We start from the raw sequence: 17431 nt of genomic DNA, 5'->3' as shown, positions 1-17431 counted from the left end.
TTAAATTGTTACTATAGCTACAGAGGAAGGAGATACATATCGCCGATGGATCCGGTTTGAATTTGGATCTGTTCCTCACACCAAACATCACATGGATACAGAGGATTTAAATAAAAATAAAATACTTTCATGACCATTTTATTTAATGTTTGTGCATGACAGCATACTTATAAAAATTATGTGCCCCCACTCTCTATTATAGATCCGTGTGTGCCCCATGGTAAACCAAATAAATATTACATGATACTGGTTAAATTCTCTCTCTCTCTCTCTCTCTCTCTCTCTCTCTCTCTGCTTTCATGTAAGGAGCCTAAGATTATTTGTACCAAGAATAATAATATAAAATGTAATAAAATAATTAAGTGCAGTGTAATGCAGTTAAATTATTTACTTAATTTTGATATGATTATTTATTTACTATGTTTTGACTTGGCATTTCACACTTTACACTTCATTAAAATGTATGCGATCATTTAACCATTATCATGCAATATTGTATTTACCTTGTTTATCATGGGTCACATAATATGCTGCCAGATCTTAGCCTGATTTGGCCACATATCATTGCACTGATCTGGGCCACACACCTCTCAGCAACAATCGGTCTGCATATTGTTTGCCAGATCCACGCCGTGCCATCATTGCCACACATGGCCCAGCTCTGGCTGAAAGGAAGGGTACAGCAGGCCAGCAGTGCCAGCTTAAGGCCACATTTATTATGTGGGTAGTGATTAATAAAATTGCACGAGACATGAGACAGTGTTACCGCGACTATCAAGCGCGGCTCAACAGTGTTTATTGTCCGACCAGCAGCAGTATGGTGCATCAAAACTATAGGTGAAAAGTACATGGATGACTTACAACTTCCAGTGAGATTCTGAAGTGTGCATCTCATGTTCTCATGTAAGTCATTAGGAGTCATGAATCTGAATGAAACAATGCATGAAAAACTAAATAGACATAGTTTTGACTAGGACTAGGTTTGATTTTATTCTTTAAACATAGAATTGAATAGACCTACAGCAGAATCTGATTCACAGTCCCGTATAATAAATTAGATCAAAGGTCTTCAACCCTGCTAATGGAGATCTGTCCTACTGTCCTACAAAGATTATGTCCAGCCTACTTCACCATACCTGCCTGTGATTTTCAAGTGATCCTGAACATATTGATAAGCTAGTTCAGGTGTGTTTAGCCATGTTTCCACCCCTGGAATTTTACCCATGAACTAGGGACTTTGGGCTGGTACTTGGTGTGTTTCCACCGCAGGAACCAGGAACCAAATGAAGTTCAGGGTAAAAAATGCCCCTCAGAAAGTCCCTGCTGGCGAGGTAGTACTTTTTCAAAGTTCCTGAACTTTTGGGTTCATGCAGTTCACGCAGCATTGTGATTTCAATCACCATTTATTCGGATTCATTTTCTGAATATATTGTGTTATTGTGTAAATTTCAGGCGAGACTTTATTTGTTTAAAACTCAAATCTGTGGTTTATTTACAATTATCGGGAGCTCAGTGCTCATGTATCCGCCTAGAGCCGTCTCTTTTCGTCTAGTCCTTCTGATATGTGCCGCTGGCTCTGATGTCTCTTTAGTGGTTAAACATAAAATATAACTTGTTTTGGGTTAATCTAACAGGTTTTTAACTTATCTGTATGATAAAATGAAAAAAAAAGGCAATTGATATAATATTTTGTTTCATTGTAATGGCCGTATATATACACATATTCCCCTGAACTAAGTACATTTCTGCAGCTATTATTATTTTTAAATAAAAATGTGGTATTTGATATCTTATTTCGTTTTATTGTAAACATACAGTGGGGAAAATTGAAGTAGCCAAGGCGAGCTGACTGATGTAATAGAATTACCGGATTTGCATTGTCGCGGACATCACAATCCCTAGTCAAATGCGCAAAGTTTGAACTACTGAGGATGCTAATCCAAAATCAGTGTACTTTGTATTTAAGGGGGGGTGAAATGCTATTTCATGCATACTGATTTTTTTACACTGTTAAAGAGTTGGATTCCCATGCTAAACATGGACAAAGTTTAAAAAATTAAGTTATACGTTTGAAGGAGTATTTCTGTTCCAAAAATACTACTTCCGGTTTGTCACAAGTTTCGGAAAGTTTTTTTCGAGTATGGCTCTGTGTGACGTTAGATGAACCGGAATTTCCTTATATGGGTCCTGAGGGCACGTCTGCTGGAAGAGCGCGCGCTCCCGTATAGCACAGCACTGAGAGCACAACAGACTTCACTGATCAGAGCGAGAGCATCGCGAAATGTCACATAAAGGAGTGTGTTTTTGGTTGCCAGGGCAAGACAACCCTGCACAGATTACCAAAAGAGAAACAGCATTAAGGGACCAGTGGATGGAGTTTATTTTTACAGAGCATCAACGGAGTTGTGCAAGTGTTTGTGTTTGTTCCCCTGCATTTCGAAGATGCTTGTTTTACAAACAAGGTCCAGTTTGACGCCGGATTTGCACATCGTTTATTTCTTAAGGATAATGCAGTCCCAACGAAAAAGGGTCACGATCGTGTGTTGGAACCACAGGCGGTGAGTAAAAATGCTTCAAATATCTCTGTGTTGTTAACTTAGCTATCGGCGTGTAAGCCCATCAAGTAAACAACATGCGATGTTGTCATCAAACTGCACGAGTAAAACTGCTTCAAATATCTCTGTGTTGTTAACTTAGCTATCGGCGCGTAAGCACATCAAGTAAACAAAATGTGATGTTGTCATCAAACTGCACTTTCCACATGTACAGCTTAAAAAAAAAAAAAAAAGACGACAAAGAAAGTGGAACTTTCATTTTCCAAAACCGCTAAGCAAATATATACAGTTTCAGTACATACCACATAGAGACTGATTGCTGATGCTGCTCTTGTTCAATTTCAGCCTCTGGATCTGATTCTGGATCATAAATATATGCTGAATCTGACTGTTAGCCGTGGTTTGTTTTGGTTGGTTTTGTCCTCACGGTGTCACAGCTTCCAGACGTGCTCAACCCAAAAGCCTACTGTTGCTCGTGATTCTTTAGCTCCGCCCACACGTCACGCCTCCAGCCACTCGTGTTTTTCCGGGAAAAATCGGTACAGACTATCTTTCTCTTATGAATATAATAAAACTAAAGACTTTTTGGAGTTATGAAGGATGCAGTACTACTCTATAGGTAGTCAAGATTAACAGGATATTGAGTGAAAACGAGCATTTCACCCCCCCTTTAAGAAACGCGCGCAGACCTACGTCACCAGACAATTTGCCAAATCTTCCCGGTACTTCAGACCACGGTGGAAACACAGAAAGCAACAGGTCTGGGGGGAAATAGTTCCTGGGGAAAAAGTTCCTGGTACAATTGTTCCTAGAATTTTGGTGGAAACACTGCATTTGTCAGGGGGTAGAGCTAAACTCTGCAGGACAATGGGTCTTCCAGGAGCAAGGTTGAAAACCTCTGCATGATATGCGATATGTTTATGCAATGTCCTACACAAGTGATGTCCAACCCTGTTTCTGGAGGACCACCTTCCAGCTGAGTTTAGTTCCAGTCACACCTGAAAGAGCTAATTAAGGTCTTCAGGATTATTAGAAACTTCCAGACAGGTGTCTTAGAGTTACACTCTGCAGGATGATGGCCCTCCAGGAGCAGGATTGAACACCTCTGGCGTAACATCTCCTAATGACCCATGCCAGACTGAACAGAAGATTTCTCTCCCATGCTGACCTTTATTGACCTTTCAGGACTGCCTATCTTCCTGTGAGGAGAAGCCAGTGTGTGCTCTCAAAAGCCATCGGGAAAAGGGGGATGGGTCACAACGAGTGTGCAAGAGTGTGCACATTAATCCGAGACAGCACCCTCAGGGCCGTCTGCGTTTTCAGTCTGGTCGCTTGCCCATGCCACAAGTATCGACTGAGTGTCTGATTGTCTTCAAACTGTCAGCATGGGGCTTATTGGGTTTCACAGCTCAAGAATAGCCTGAAGACAAGAGCTGCGCTTTCATTCTCTCAGATCTCTCCATGTGGCAAAGTCTGAATGCTAATTTCACACCTGGACTCATTACGTTCCTGTCATAATTCTCTTATTATTAAAAGTGCCAAATTCAGAACAGCACCAATTATACCGCCACAAACTCCATTCAGAAATGTTCACAACACGTAATCCTGCTTTGCCACGGCACTCAAATAAAAGAACTTGAAGTAATGCTTTGCTCAAGGGAAATGAGAAAGAAATCAAATTGTCTGTGTCGGCTAATAACTTCGATATACAGTATATCGCTACACTCTATTGATTCATATCCTGCCACGCGTGGCTGTTATTGTGAGGAACAAATAAAGTGCAAAGGGAGCAAGTGATCAATTAGCCTCACATTATTCCTTTTGTCTGCCACAGCTGAGAAGTTTTATCAACCATAAGCACACAACTTCCCCTCTGGCTGTTGTCCTAAACCTGCTTCCAGAACCTGGCTTGATGAAAACCACCTCTGCATTCTTTGCAAGGTGCTTGTGTGTGCGCGCGCGTTTTGAGCTCAACTCCCAAGAGTTTAACAGACAAGTGTGTGTGAGCGTGTGTGTGTGTGGCATTCACTCTCTCTGTGCTCACAGCTTGCACACACACACTCCGTCTCGAAGCTGTGTGGATGACAGAGAGAGCAGTGTGCATGCGGACCACTGTCTCTCAGTCTGAGCGTGTGACAGTCCAGCTTGTGGTCCATATCTTCCTGTGCCTGTCCTACAGAAACCCGACAGAACGTAAGTCCCCGGTGTCTTTCGATGCTTTTGTTTCAGCTGTTTGTGTGTGAGAGACACTTCAGGCATCCCTGTTCCCTCTCAGTTCTTCCTTCTGCTCTTTGAAAGTCTGTCTAGACGTGTGTTTGGTGTATAATAGCAGATGTTTCAGGTTTTGATTTTGGGGGGCTGGTTTTATGGAAAACTATGGGGGGTGACAGTTATTTGCGAGTCTCTGTGAGTTGCATCCGGAAAAGCAATGAGATCCGCTGAAGGTTTGTATTCATGGGCTCTTTGTTCTGGTGTGATGTAAGCACGTGTTTACAGGACCAGCTCAATTGCACACCTGAGAAAATGAATGAATCTACAAATATGAGTTATACTATGTCTGTTTAAAAGACTACACTGTACAAAATCATTTCTTAATCAACATTTATTTTTATTTTTTAAACAAGGTTAATTTACTTAAGTAGCTTAACAGTATGATACAATATTCATTTTTCAGAGAATATATATTCTATTAAGTTTATTTTTCCTTCCCTGCTGGATTTTTTATTGTTTGAAGTATAAACCTTTTTATTAAATAATAACAGTGGGGTAAGAAAATAATTCAAGTTAGATTCATTCTGCATGGGAGAGGAAGTAATTAGCTTTTTTATAACTTGTGGGTACCTATAGCTATATTTGTATGAGGTTTAGCCTCTTCGTGGTAATGTTTCTGTGTAATAGACAAAGCAGAATAATGCTAAATGCTTAATAATTAATAAGACTCATGATGCCCCAGCGTGTGTTTGAGACTCTAGCTGCAGGGATGCGCTTTAACACGCCAAACTGGACCCAGCATGCCAACCATGCCCTCATCTCAGCAGCAATTACTGAATTAAAGGTGAAATGTAGTGGGAAATATTTCACTATCAAATCATTTCTGCTCATTAGTAAATCTGTGTGGAGAAGCTGATGTAACTTCTGTCTCTCTTAATTTCCATCATTGTGCTTAATTGGTTTGGCCAGATTGTTTTGTGTCGGCAAACCAATAACATAGCAAGAACAAGAAATTAATGAAAGTAGAACAAGTAGAATAGGGATAAATAAAATAACTTGAAGTAAAGTAAAAATTGATACAAATACTGTCATTACTCACCTTCTTGTCTTTCCAAACTCATATGCTGTTAGTTTTTCAGTGAAGCACAAAAGGATGATTTTATTTTATTTTTTCAATCTTATTTAGAAATCTTCTGAAGCCATAAGATAACTTTTTGATTAATAGGCTTTGCATGATAATTTGATCCAGTGCTGTTTTGGTGTCAACGATTAGAGCTTCCACGGAAGAGAAGCTTATCAGTAATTAACTAAAATTATTTTCCTCACATAAGAGTATTATATGACTTCAGAGGTTTAGTTTTGTCATTTAAGCAAAACTTGTTGTGTGTCAGACCTGAAGTACATAAAGAACTGTATAAAGATTCTTCCAAAAACTGTAATTTTGCTATATATTTATCTACTGTACACTCTAGAAAAATTCTGGTTTGTTTCAACCCAACTTTGGGTCAAATATGAACTAACCCAGCTGTTGCGTTACATTTTTTTATAAAATTTTGTAAAATGATCTATCTATCTATCTATCTATCTATCTATCTATCTATCTATCTATCTATCTATATATATATATATATATATCTATCTGTCTGTCTGTCTGTCTGTCTGTCTATCTACATTCTAAAAAATGCTGGGTCCCACACTCTTACAAAGACATTCATTGCAGCCCTATAAGCTGGTTAGGGTTCGGAAATGTGCTGAAATCGGTTAGCATTACCAAATCTCCCAACACTTTGTGTGTGTGTCTTTGTTTTGTTGCCAGGGCTTGGATGAAGTAGGCATCTTCCATATTGCCCATGAGCAGAGACCCCACACAACCACATTCACATGTGATGAATAAAACATGACACTGAGATTGTGCTCGGGCTGAGTGCAGCCGGGCAACTCTGTTGACCTATTTCAGAAAGCCAGCGACAGGTTCCAACTAATTTGGATCAATTTAAACCCTTATAAAAGTGTCACATCAGTATCTACAGAGGCTGAGTGAATCAGCAAATCCAGAATGATGCAGCTTGGGTCCCTAGACTCTCCCAGCTAAGGGGAAATATAAAGCAGGAACATGTTCAGAGGGAAGCCAATGTTTATTCCCTTGGTATTTCTCTCTTTCTCTCTCTCACTCTATTTCTTTACCTCTCTGCTGTTGTTGAGAGCATGTGCAGATTTGTGGAACATACACTTATTTTGCCAGTTCTTCCCTGTGTGAATTTTTAGCCACAAACCGAGGAGCAAAAGAAAAAAAGGAGTTTCATTTATGCAGAAATTACAATTCATCTACAATACAAATGCACAAAAGAGATAACAAGATGACTGTGATGACTTGTTTGTGGAAGGTAAAGTTCCTGACCCACTCAGTTTGGCCCTAGTTGGCTCTGAGCGATTAGCATATGCAATTGCTTTAGCAGTATTTGTTTTTTAGTAGGTTCTAAAGCCTACACACTTTCTCTGAACAGAAAGGAATCTTCCTGTCTTTTTTACTCTGCAATATCCTCTTCATCTCTCTCTTTCACAGCTTGTTTTGTTTGTCTGCAGGGACTTGTATGTACATATTCCAGATTCACACTATCTAATGTTTTGTTTGCCCCCTTATGTACGATTTCTCTTGGTGGAGGTGGGTTGATTCACCTCTCCACCCTAGGCATGTGCCCTTTCTCTTTTCGACTGCCAAATATCTTCTCACCCACCACCAAACTGAACCCATGCATCCCATCACTTCCTCCTGAAAGCCGCCCTGAGATACGAGGGTGTTTAAATAAATAAGGTAACAAGACCATTGCATCAAACCTAGTCTCGCAAAGCATCGACATAACATCAGGCTTACTTTTCAGCTTAGTATATAACAGTGGTTCCTCTGCATATTTTGCATGTCTTTTTGATCGTTCAACTCATCAGCTTGTTATTAGAGACTTTATGGCCTGAAATAATTTTGTGTCAGATGAGGGAGACATCTAAAATGTGTACTGTTCCCCTCCGGCAACCAGGGTGGGGAACTGCTAGTATATTACACCTGGAGAAAGTTATCAGTTGCCATTCCTGTTTATATAATAGCAATTGTCATTCTAGCACAGATTGTCCTGGAGGTATATCATTTGTAATGTGCCATCTTTCCAACCTTTAACCTACTCTCTGTGATTTCCAACATTATGGGACTCAAAGCTGAAAGTTCCCTACCTAATTTAAAATTGTAACAGTTCCTTACCTCAGTGTTAAACAAGTTATAGACACTGAAGAGCCTTGAAAATTTTTATACCACACTTAATTTTTTTTATTATTATTTTATATAAAAATACACAAAATCAGTCCTGGAGCAATCTAGAAAAGTAATGGGTTGAACGTCAGATGTCTCAAATGTTTATATTTCAAATCTGAAGAAAATGCCATGAAAATGAGATTCCTGCAACCATTTTTTCTGAGACTATGGGTCTCATTCATGAAACACGAGCAGAACAAATTTTTGTGTAAATCGCGTGTAAAGTGGTTTTGGCGTAAATTTTCGGATTCATTAAGACGTTCGTATTTTCCAAATGTTAGTTGGTATGAAAGAAATCTACACCTGCTCCCAGCCACGCGTAAATAGTGCGTTTAACGTCTGAACGTTTTGCTCATTAATACGGCTGCATTTTAATTCACCTTAATCGGGTACAGATTTACACAGCATTTTGAAAAAAAAATATATGTATATATTGATTACATACGGTTTTTCTTTTAACTTTTATTATGAGAGCCAGTAATAGGATCTGTAATATGCTGCCAAACCTCCTTTTTTAGGACCTGATACGCCACTAGTACGCTTGAAAATAAAATGTGGCATTTTGAATGAACTTCTGATAATAATACTTCAATTTCTGCAGCTGAGAAATGTTTCTTTTTCAGTCGCTTTTGAGAAGACATGTTGAAATCCTTCGTTTGGTGTCATAATATGATGCTCATATATAGTTGTCAGTCGGATTTAATAGGCGGGATTTAATTATAAATTATAAATTAATTTCAATTATAAAACAATAGACAGAAACTTAGACATCATGTAAGTGATTTATTTGAGCACTAGAAAGATACAATAAGAATAATTTCAGTAAGAAAAAAAAAAGAAAAAAAAGACTTTGTAAGCCAATTATAGAACATCCTGAGATTGCTAAAAATGTAGCATTTACAATGCATTCTGGTTATATAGTCAATTATCACGTGTTGATGTGCTGATGGTCAGTTATAGAGATGGTAATCATAGAGATGCGCCATAAAGTCAATAAATCACACTCTATTCATATAGATTGTGTTCACATTGATAGCTGTGATTACACAGTAATAGCGAGCTGATTTGCACTTAAACAGTTGGTAATCAGGCACTTCCAACATAAAAAACTCACACATATCTGACCAATCACGGAAAGTCGGTTCTGGGGCATTTTGAGTTATTCACAGATTCTGATAGTGTATATAGTGTATATGAAAGTAATATTTTAGAAGTTGTGGCCATTTGAAGGTAGGCACTCAAAAAAGCTCAAAAAGCAGAAATAGCCTCTGAAGATTGTGCAGTTCTCACTGCTGCAAGTGACAATGGGGCTCATTTACATCTCATTTAGATAAGCAATACCCCCTGCATAGCAACGACAGACACAACGGGAAAAATCGGACCGCATACTATTAATAATAAAGGAGAATGTGCATTGTAAATGTCAGTAATTTATCTTTTTTTTACTTTTATAAAAATGATTTAGAGGCTGAAATTTGTGAGTTTTATCTTTTTTATAAAAAATCTTTAATCTTTCAAATGTGGCCATCATTTCCAATGTTATTATTTTAATGTTTATGTAAACAAACAGTACATATTGATGCTAATTTCATTTGTTATTTGCTGTTTTTCTACATAAAATTTGGTGAATTGATTTCATTGTGTAGCATTAGGACTTTTTTAACAGGATTCTGTGATAACCGATGAGCTATGAGCTAGCTAATAACAATAGGTATATATGGGAAGGTCTAAACATGGACTAAACATGAGATAACGTGTACGTGTTCTTAGAATAAACACAAAACGACAAACTTTGATGTTTATGGAAACTCACCCCATAAGAAACAGAAAAGTATTCTTGCAGATCCGAAGTTTGCACTGTGCGTCTGTTTGCCTCTAAATGTTAAGGATTGTCACCATTTCTCTGTCTTTATCCCCATCAAATGTTACTAACGATATAGCCTCTGATATCTTACCGTCCAACTCGTCTGACGCCAGTCCAATACATTCTTCCTCGTCATCATCTTCGCTCAGTTGTAGATTAGGGATATTATACAGTCTTTTTATGCCGCTTTCATCGTCGCTCAGATCGTCTTCAGAATCAGTTAGCGCTTGTTTATAAGCATCCGGCTTGTCGAAGAAGTACTTCAAAACATTTTCGGTGTAACGGCCACGGTTCAGCTCGTCTGCGTTCATCTTTGCACCGTAGATCTTCATTGAATTTTGATATCAGCTACAGCCGGCCAGAGCGCTGCATACTAAGTAGTCACGCTTCCCTCGGAGGGTGGGGGCAATAACAAAAGAAACAAAAGCCTGCTTATCCAGTATGGAAATACAGACAGACAATGAAACGCCCCTACTGCGTGCTAGAATCTCCGACAAACTAGCTGATTTCAACCTCAAAATGTACCCCTTTAAATCTACCAATACTGCTATCTCAAACACGGAGAGGCTTCTTTGTGATATCAACTAACAGATTCTGCAAAAAAACAATTTTGAAAAAAAAAACGCTTATTTCTCATTTTGCTGGTCGAAAGTTGTGCTGCCGACTTGTGTCACTGGTTTCCGTGACGGGTCACATGTTTAAAAAATGTTGAAAAATAAAAAGAATGAAGAAAAAGGCAATCGCTAAGTTCTGCCTCAATCAGATGACAGGTGCAGTAACAGCGCATCACGAGCATAGACTGTATAAAAACAACCATAGGTTTCTGAAGAGAGTTTTTGAAACCAAAAGTGGGCGGAGCGGGCCATCAACATCTTGGCAGTGCGTCACCACCTGTCACTCCGGGCTAATCAAAAATAGGCAAAAAGGCGGGAGCTGGTTGCTGAAGCCACGCCAACGTAGTGCGATGCAGGTGACAGCAGAGGCAATCCACCTGTCACTCTAGTGGCCACACCCTTAATTATGCAGAACTTTAAGGCTTAATATAATTAAAAAGTATGAGTTATATATATATATATATGTGTGTGTATGTATATAAAAATCACCCCCTCACAGTTGTCATTAAGGGTAAAATTAGCTATATAGACCAAAATAGTTTTTTGAGTCTATGGAACTGACTCCCTTTTGCAGCCAGCCTCCAGCGGCCAGTCGATGAATTGCAGTTTTAGTCACTTCCTTATTGGCTTCACAAGAGAGAGTGGGAGGTTGCTGCTCGGTCATGAGGCATCACGAGAGAGCGCCAGAATTCAAATAAACAATCTTCTGCCTATCTTTCACTTTTTATTAGTGGATCGTCTCATTCTGTTTATGACACTGTACGCTACAAAAGCATGCAATTTTTTACTACCAAGATGCAGTTTCTGAGCGTGAGTTATTCCATAACGTACACAAACAATACTGTCCCTGAAGAACTAAAACATAAACAAAGGAATAATCATCCATATTACAATGATATTGCTTCGTTGGACTAAATGTGCTCCATGAGATTTTGTTCAGTCGACCCTTACCTTCCTAACTAAACCAGGATTTACAGCTGTGGGTGTTTATGACTCATTATTACGACAAATTTGGTATGTACTGCTTTTGTATTCTTAATGTTTTGATATGTGCTGCTTACACAAATTTAGCAAATACTTTCTTTATAAGATTTCCAATGAAAAACAGCGATCTGTCTTCGATGCTTGAGGCTAAGATCTTTATAATAATACATAGTTTGACAAGATAAAATTTGTCCCATTTCATTTAATCTATTTGTAAATATAGACAAGCGCAAACAAGGGGAGTCAGGACGCCCATGTCGGGGTGCGGGTTAAGAGGTTTTAAACAGGGTTGGTGCTAAACTCAGCAGGGCAGTGGACCAACTTGTACTTGAACCCATCCAGATAAACAAGAATAAATTGTCTGAATGACATGTAAAGGAACAAACAGCAGATTGCTTTGTTTGTTTGTGCTGTTTAGGGGTGTGTAAATCTGAAGTAGATTATATGAGCTTGTCTTCATCTCAAGGGCAGCATGATTCATTTTGTTTCCTTCTGTAGAGCTATTAACACATGCAGAGGGTCTCTATCAGTATAGCCTAGTCCATTGTTGCTATTTTCGTCCAAAAGTCATTGACTCTGACAGGAAGAAATTATCTGACTAACATGTAAAGAGACAGACCACAAGTTTATTTTGTTTTTATGCACTACAAAAGGTTGTGTGAACCTGGAATGGAAGATACGCGTTGTCCTCATCCTAAGGCCAATGTGATTTTTTTTTTTTTTTTTGTGCAAAGCTATTAGTGCACATGGATGGTCTCTGATTAACCAACCTCTTAATCACACTATTTACCTAAGAAGTTTTTTAGGGGCGGCTTTATGTCTTTCTCCCTCAATCCATCTCTGCCACTAACTCAATCTCTTTTATGATCAGTCGATCGAGCTTGGCTACGTTCTGCTGGAGTCTGGAGTGGTTGTGAGCCATGGTTCTCTGTATGGGGCTGAAGTTAAGAACCATGCGTTCTCTCTCTCTGTCCCTCATGGAGGCTGCAGTAATTAGCGCTACTCAAGGTTATGGCGCTACATCAATCAGAACCTCTTTTAATCCTGCCAGTACCATGATTGGACCGTTTGTTCTGCCTCTCATGGGCCAGTGTTCAGATGCTGCAGCTGTATGTGACTGAAGCTCTCAGTGGACGCAGCCGATTTGCATGGATGTAGCAGAAGACATTCATATTTTTTTTCAGTAATGAGGTAACAAGGCCATTGCACCAAATCAATGTGATGTTGGATCCATACATCTCCACAATATCTGTGTGTCAAGGTTAGCAAGCCTTTTAAAATATCAGATAATTTGACTTTATGATGAACTTGTGGTTTTAAAATGTCATGTTGTGTGATTCAAAAAATATATATTTATCAATGCATAAAAATACCTTCTACCTAAATATATTTAGAAAGTAAACACTCATTTCCTTTTCTATGTACTCCCCCCAGTCGGGGGAATGTTCTTCTAATTCGCAGCCGCTTGATAAATATGGGCTAAGTTTGACATTTTCTTTGCTGTTTTCCCTCAGTTCTTGCTCTCTTATGGTGTTTAGGCATCAGTGGATGTGATTTGATGAGATTAGCTTTTGTTAGTGCAAGGTGTAAAACATTATTTAGGTAGAGATGGGAATAGAACAGACAAATGCATTTTGATACCAAGACATTTTAAATAACTTTGTCATGATGTTGACTTTACAGAAAGCTAACCAAAAGATACAGACCTTTTCTTCTCTTTCTGTCAGTTCTGATTTCTGCTTTGCTGATAGGAGTTCATCCTTTTTGATGTTCAACAAATCATGAAAGGGAAACAAATACTTCTTCTGTTCTGTTGTGTTTCTAAGAGCCCTAAATGTGCAGTGTTCCATCAGATATGTAGCTTCAGAAATGACTTTGAGACTGCTCAGATGTGTTGGATTAAAATGGATCACACGCAGTTCACAGTCCATGAAAACCTGATGGTGTGGAACAGAGTAGGCAGGACGGTCATTTCAACCGCTAGATGAATGACCAATCTAAGAGGTCATTTTTCCATTATACTCCTCGTGGTCAAAATAAAATACAACTTTGTATACTCCCACAAAATGGGTTTAAGTGTGTGTGTGTGTGTGTGTGTGTGTGCCTGTGAATGTTCAGCCTCATCTGCATTTGTGAAGCAAACAAATGTTGACAGCAAAAAAATAATTATCTTACAATGCAGTATTAGCCCACAGCTAAATGGCATTACCTCAGAACACAAGAGTATTAGCCCACAACACAGTGGAATTAACCCACACTATAACTTAATATTTTCAACTAAATAAAATTTTAAGTTCAATGAAAAATGTTGTATCACCTCACCATGCTAAAATAAACAGTTACTTTTGTCATCATTCTGTGGGGTATGAAATGTATAGTTTACTTTATAACAGAAAAATATATTTCAACTCGTATACCTCAAACTGAGGTATCTCAGCTTTCAGTTCAGTATTTTAATAAGCTTTATCTTGATAAATAAAACCACGTTGTATAAACAGAATAAAGCATGATGTATTCAGCAAAAGAGGTAGAGACAAAGTCATTTTTAATCAACTAAGCTCACTCTGTGGCCATCTTGGAAACTCTCCGAGCAGCTCTCTTCTTGTCATGCAACAACAGCACTTATCTACTTAAATGAAGGCACAGCAAAATCTCCATTGTTTGCCAAGTTTATGTTTCAATTTCACCAAGGTAGTATAGCTTAAATTAGCTAGGCTCATTTAAGGCAGGCGTACATGGGGCTATTTTTGCTGTCGTATGAGTTTGCATGTGATTTTTTTCAATCGTGTGGAAATCCTGTATGCTCTTATGGTCGCGGCTCGTATCATTTGCAAGGAATTACGAGCCTAGCAGAGTGGCTTACGAGCACTTCCCGACCTCCCGATCATTTTTAAACATATCAAAAATGTTAGTGAGCTATCGGTTTGAATCCGTGAAATGTATGCGGTTGAACAAGCCGATTTGTTCATCTATCTGAAGTTGACCAATTATGAACTAGGAAAACCACAGAAGAAGAAAGACGAAGACGGCAGCGCCACGGCGAATGTGGACTATTGACCAAGAGGTCAATAGAGCGCTGTATGATGTTTCTAGCAACGTGTAACTTTACCATGCTTTTTAATTCTTTCTATCTCTCGCTGTATCTCTCTCACACACGCATATGTAGTTTACGGGGACTCTCCATAGATGTAACGGTTTTCTATACTGTATATTCTATACATGTCTATACATGTTTACATATGTCAGATATTTTTAAACCATATACAAGAACACTCACACACACACACACACACACACACACACACTAGGGTGACCAGACGTCCCGGTTTCCTGTTGCTGTAAAATAACTTGTATGTGTAGGAAACAGTCACGGCTCATATCAATATTTTTTATGCAGTTATGAGAGAGGGAGAGCAGTTATATTAAGCGCGTTCGACTTGAAGTAGCACTGCACAGCATGATCACTTGTATGACATCAAAGTACCGCGAGAGAGATTCAAATGTATTGGATCCGTGTGCTCTCTTATCGTTCTCGCGTTACTTTAATGTCATACAGTGATCCTTCTGTGCGGCGGTGCTTCAAGTCGAACGCATCTATCAACTTCATGCGATTGCTTTCGGAAATCATGTCGTATATCACCTCGTCCGTACAATTTTCAGATAAACTCACTCGTGACGTGTGCGTGGACATATGATCTTCCGACCATCCGAATTCGCACCGTGTACAAAGCTCAAAACACACATAATTTTTTTCTTCAAGTTAACACACTTAGGGTGTACTCACACTAGCCAGTTTGAACCGTGCCCGAGTGCGTTTGACCACCAAAGCGCTAACCATGCCGGAAAAGGACGCGTTGCGTCATGGTTTTGCGACGCTCCAAAACCAACATGGCAGGGAAAGGGTCGCTTTGGTCTACGGCAGAGGTGCAAAACGCATAAAAACTAAAAACTGCAAAGTCCTTGCTGCACTTCAGCTGGTACCTTGCAAACATCCTCATGCGAGCAGCACGATTACGTGAAAATTTTCATAATGACGTAAGCGTGCTCCGGCACGAATGCTGAAACCCTATATGTGAGTGCAGGCCAGAGGGGGAGTGGGGACAATCGTACTCGGGCCCGGTTCATGGCAACCGTGCCTAGTGTGAGTGCACCCTTACATTCTAGAGCAAAGAAGAAGAAGAAAACGCCTAAATAGTGCCTTTGAGTTTGATTTGCTCTAGTAATGTATGTCTTCAAAACCTAAGACTTGTTTCAAATCATTAAAATATGTTCACAAAAATAGGCAAAGTGTGTGGTTTATGCACCGCTAGTGGCACCAGACTGAATTCCCATCGGCCAGTATTCAACAAACAGGCAGTTGGACCATTTGTTGAGGCAAATTTTGGACTGGCAAAGGAAAAACATTTTAGCATATACAAATTACATAGAGCAGGCTTCAACTATTTGTCAAAAATATAACACTGTAGCTGTACAGTATACAATTCTACTAGAATTCAAACCTACAGGAAAATGCCTTTTTTCATCATTTTAGTGTGAGCTGAGTGGTTTGTCATTTGTGTCACTGAACATTGCTCTTGCATGCTGTTTTATTAGCTGTAAACAAAAACACTGGATATGGGCAAATGCTTACAGTGGAGGGAAAAAATTATACAGAAACTCAGTGGGGGATTTGATTTACTGAGCCACATAATACCATCTGGAGACGGGCAAGCTTCCCCCAATACGAAGTAGCTACATTATCCCACCCACTGACAAACATGCACATGCAATTTACCCTGACAGGCTTAGACAGTATAACATGAAACAATGCAACATGATATACTGCATGTATAACAAGATATGCATACAAACAGAATTTCACATACAATTAAAGAAGTAAAATGAGATAGAAATACATATAGAAGCATGCCAAAACATTTTAAAGAAAATAAAGAACAAAGAAGGTTTCAACAACACAAAAAGCAAAGCTTTAATTAAGCATAATGTTAATTAGTGTTGGTGTGGTGGAACACTTGTTCTGTCTGATTGTCAGCTAATTAATCTCTAGAGAAAACACACTGAACTCAGAGAGAAAGATTAAAATCCAGAGACCAGCATGACCAGCAGCCTGAGAGAGATTTCTAATGAATGAAAGGTAAAAAAAAAACAAAAAAAAAAAAACAAATTGTAAATGTGTAACGTTAAAAGACCTGTGGCAAGCAACCATATGCATACTAAGCAAATGGCTAACAAATCAGGCAATTAAATTCCACCTCCAATATTCCCAGCCAATCCCATTCTGTGACTCCCAGTGATTCCCAGATGGGGTCCAAACCTTTCTAAGATGGAGTCTGTTTACTCTGATAACAAGATCTGAACCCTTGGGGGCATCGACCGCTGTCTTCAAGAGTCAAGTGTGTGTGTTTATGATTCTCTGGATTTCTCCTTTATAAACCTTTTTTATGTTAGCTATGAGTGATATTTTATAACCTCTTTCTGAAATATAAATCTTTTACGGAAGAAGATTCCATTGCAGACATCACAAGTGTACAGCCTTAGGAGAGAAACATAATTTATGTAAGTACACAAAACCAGATATGAATGGCTAGCTAGCACATTAAAAGTGTGCATGCTACAGTATGTATGTTCTCATGTTACTGTGGCCATAACAAACCGGGGTACTCAAGGAGATGATGGGATTACATTCAAACACCTGTGGCATTACGCCAGAGGTGTTATTTTTCAAGTAACTTGATAACTTGTTTTAAAATCTATATTTGCTAACAAGATTCATTTCATCTTGTTGCTCTACAATGACAGTAGTTTACCTGAAGAGAAAACTATCATAGAAGCTGATTAAGTTTACAGTTATGCAGGCTACACACCCCATTTTCACCAACCAAAGAGTCAGTGGTTAGCATCG

Source organism: Carassius auratus, chromosome 43 (genome assembly GCF_003368295.1).
Source record: "Carassius auratus strain Wakin chromosome 43, ASM336829v1, whole genome shotgun sequence".
Classification (NCBI taxonomy): Eukaryota; Metazoa; Chordata; class Actinopteri; order Cypriniformes; family Cyprinidae; genus Carassius; species Carassius auratus.
This window is presented reverse-complemented; position numbering follows the sequence as displayed.